This window comes from Amborella trichopoda, chromosome 5 (assembly GCF_054954075.1).
Source record: "Amborella trichopoda isolate Santa Cruz 75 chromosome 5, AtrichopodaSantaCruz75HAP2 v2.0, whole genome shotgun sequence".
NCBI classification, from domain to species: Eukaryota; Viridiplantae; Streptophyta; class Magnoliopsida; order Amborellales; family Amborellaceae; genus Amborella; species Amborella trichopoda.
This window is the reverse complement of record NC_142340.1, coordinates 37,570,265-37,573,498: the sequence shown is the minus strand read 5'-3', so window position 1 is coordinate 37,573,498 and position 3,234 is coordinate 37,570,265.

The following is a 3,234-nucleotide window of genomic DNA, read 5'->3' as shown; positions in this document are numbered from 1 at the left end:
CTGAAGAAAAATATTATTTTGGATTTACACTAAGATATTATGATTTGGCTTTGAGTTTAATTTTCAACGCAAAAGATTTCATAAAGAAATTCTTTGAGGATTGTGAGAAACAAATTTTTTATTGAGAGGTGCTCAACCTGATTTTCTACTGAAAAAATTTCATTATGACGTAAATATCACTAAAATGAATACTCACTAAATGGTATGATTTAGGGATGGAACTGAGCATTATTTTTTATTTTTTGAATCTATTTCAATACTCAAAAGGATTTGAAGATTAACTCTTTATGAGTTGAGAGATATCATATTTTTATTATGGGATACTCAAGTTATATTCTGCATTAAATTAAAAAGATGTGGCATGTTAAGGCACATCTATGGATTTTTAATTATGAAGACCTTTTTTAGGGCTCATTTAAAAGGTTTTATAGTGCGCTATGAGTATGGTTTATTATAATAAAACTTCAGAGAGATATAATACAGAGTTAGCAAGATATGACATTCTATGTGAAGAGTATTCGATTTGAGAATAGCAGAAAGAAGAAGAAACACAATACCTATAAAACTATCTTGGTTTCTTCAAAATGAATGGATATATAGAGAGATTTGGTGGTAGCATAGAAATGCTAAAGATCAGTGGGAGAATCGAAATTGTGATATTTTAAATAATGTGATGAAGAAGAAATTTTCTTCATGGTATAAGATAGGAAAATACAAGTGCCGAAGAGATGGACACTTCGTGACATGTGAAACCGATGACCAATATATTATCCATCAATTACATGTACTTTAAAGATTACAAAAGCTTGTCAGACAAGTAAAAACGATGAATCAAGAAAGCTCAGGTACCACATACATGGTTTTGAGATATGAAATCTATCCCACATTACATTGTAAGGTCATATAGGGGAAGAGGATTCAATAACTGTGGTTATATTTTGGCTAATTGTTTTATGAATCTGTATGGAGTATATGGACATTAAATGATATGTGCTAACAAATTTGAAAGAGTCGGTTTTGAATACCTTGTGTTTTTGTGCCTCCTTATGCTGGAGTATGAACTACTTAAGGTAGTGATACATATGGAAATATGATTTGATCAAGGGCTTTGAGCCCTAAGGATGAAACACAAGAGTTGGGTGTGGCTCATTCAAATATATAAGCTCAAAAGGAGTGTTTTGATGGAACTCGGTCTTGGTGACCATCCTCTCAATAATGTCTATAATATGATATGTTGCATGTGATGATGATCTTTTGATAAATTATCCATAATTGCCAAAAATGAAGTATTTTGTTAAGGCTTTAATAGACATTATTTAGTCATGCTTTATTTTGGATAAATTATAAGATGATATATATGATTTGTTTTTGTGACCATGAACTTGACTTGGTAGGAAATTAAAGGTAAATACGGTAAAATGACTTATGAAGGCTAAACATGTATTTTAAAATTAAATTGGATGATTTGATAAAAGACTAAGTCTATAAATATAGTTTTAAGAAAACCAGATAGTCTTGTAAGGTCCATTAAGTCTTCATGAAAATCATTTTAAACTGTCATACTATTATATAACTATTGCTTGTGAATGCATATATATATATATATATATATATATATATATATATATATATATACCAAGTCAAATTTTTTTGTTAAAAAGAAAAACATTGTGTCTTGATGGTATTTATAAAAGTGGGAGAAAAACTATCATGCACTGTTTTTTTTTTAATACCGATATGTCGCGACCCATGTTTCTAGTTATTTAGAATCCTCGATTACCTAAGACTTTGAACCATAGAGAATGTTGTAGGAATGTGATCATGCTAGGCTTCTTGACACATGTTGTGTTGATTAGATAACTTGATTTGTATGAATTTACTCCCAAGATGTCTAGTGTGGTTAAACTTTTGTGGTTCATGATGGTTTTTACGTATTGTGAAACCAACAGGTGTTGAATTGCATATTGCATGAGACTTGATATGCTACCTCATGATATATGCATAAGAATGTTGTGAATGTATATGTTGTATGTACAATACTTGAGTAGGAGCTGCTACAATCTTACGTTTTTTTAGCTGTTTGGATATTCAGATATACAGGTGCAAGCTATCTCATGGATCTAGATGATACGAAGTCTACATCTGGATATGTGTTCAAGCTTGGAGGGGGTGCAGTTTCTTGGAAATCAATGAAACAAGATGTGACGAAATTATCCACCATGGAGGCAGAGTACGTGGCGTGTTGTTTGATGATCGAGGAGGTCGTATGAATTAAAAAATTTATTAATCGACTTGACTTTCACCTCGTACGTTGTGAGGCAGTAAGAATTTTCTACGACAACATGATGGTGATATGCATGTCAAAGCAGCCATGATTCCATAAGAACTCCAAACATATAAAACCATGTTTTTATCACCTGAGGAATGACGTGAGATTGAACTAGATCAAGATCTAGATAAACTAAATATTCCAATGGGAGCACCTGTTAGTATTTGACATGCCAGATGGAACAACAGACTATAATGTTGTTCAGCCATGGAATCCAAATGTGTGGTACTGGTTGTATGGCTACATAAGGGAGCAACTTATTTGAAGAACTCTTTTGAGCCCATGAACATACTACCCCATACGATGAAGGTACATGATGGTCTTCTACGACAACAGGTCCATGATTCGCTATGCGATGTGAAAAATGAGCTATGACCACTTTTAGGATGAGATCCGAGCAGCAAAGAGAAAAAGATGTTGCCTCTATAAATCTTTTTGTGAAATGATTAATGGTAAAAGTCATGATTAATGTACTGAGAGAATAAGTAAAATGCTTGAGAGAGATTGTAATTGGGAGAGAGAGATGAGGATGAGAGAAAGTGAGAAAGAGAAAATGTAGGGCCTTCAAAATTCAAGTGGGAGATGTTGGGTTTATGTGGCATTTAAAGGCCTTATGAGTGCTTGTAAAATGAAATAATATAGTGGAACATAAACTCAGTGGGAGTGTGGTCCCTCGTGGACCATACTAAGCAAATGATGTTTACTAATATCAAACTGTGATTGACGATCTAAGCCAGTCGTTTGGAAAACCTAAGGTATCTGGGAATAGAGAACAAACCGAGAAGGGTTTTGGGTTATCCCTTGATGAGGTCGGAGCTTATGCCTAGATGAATGAGCCAAGAGATTATGTGACCCTTGTGTGTGATGGTGGGCCAACATAGATGGGGGCCAAGACCTCATCCATG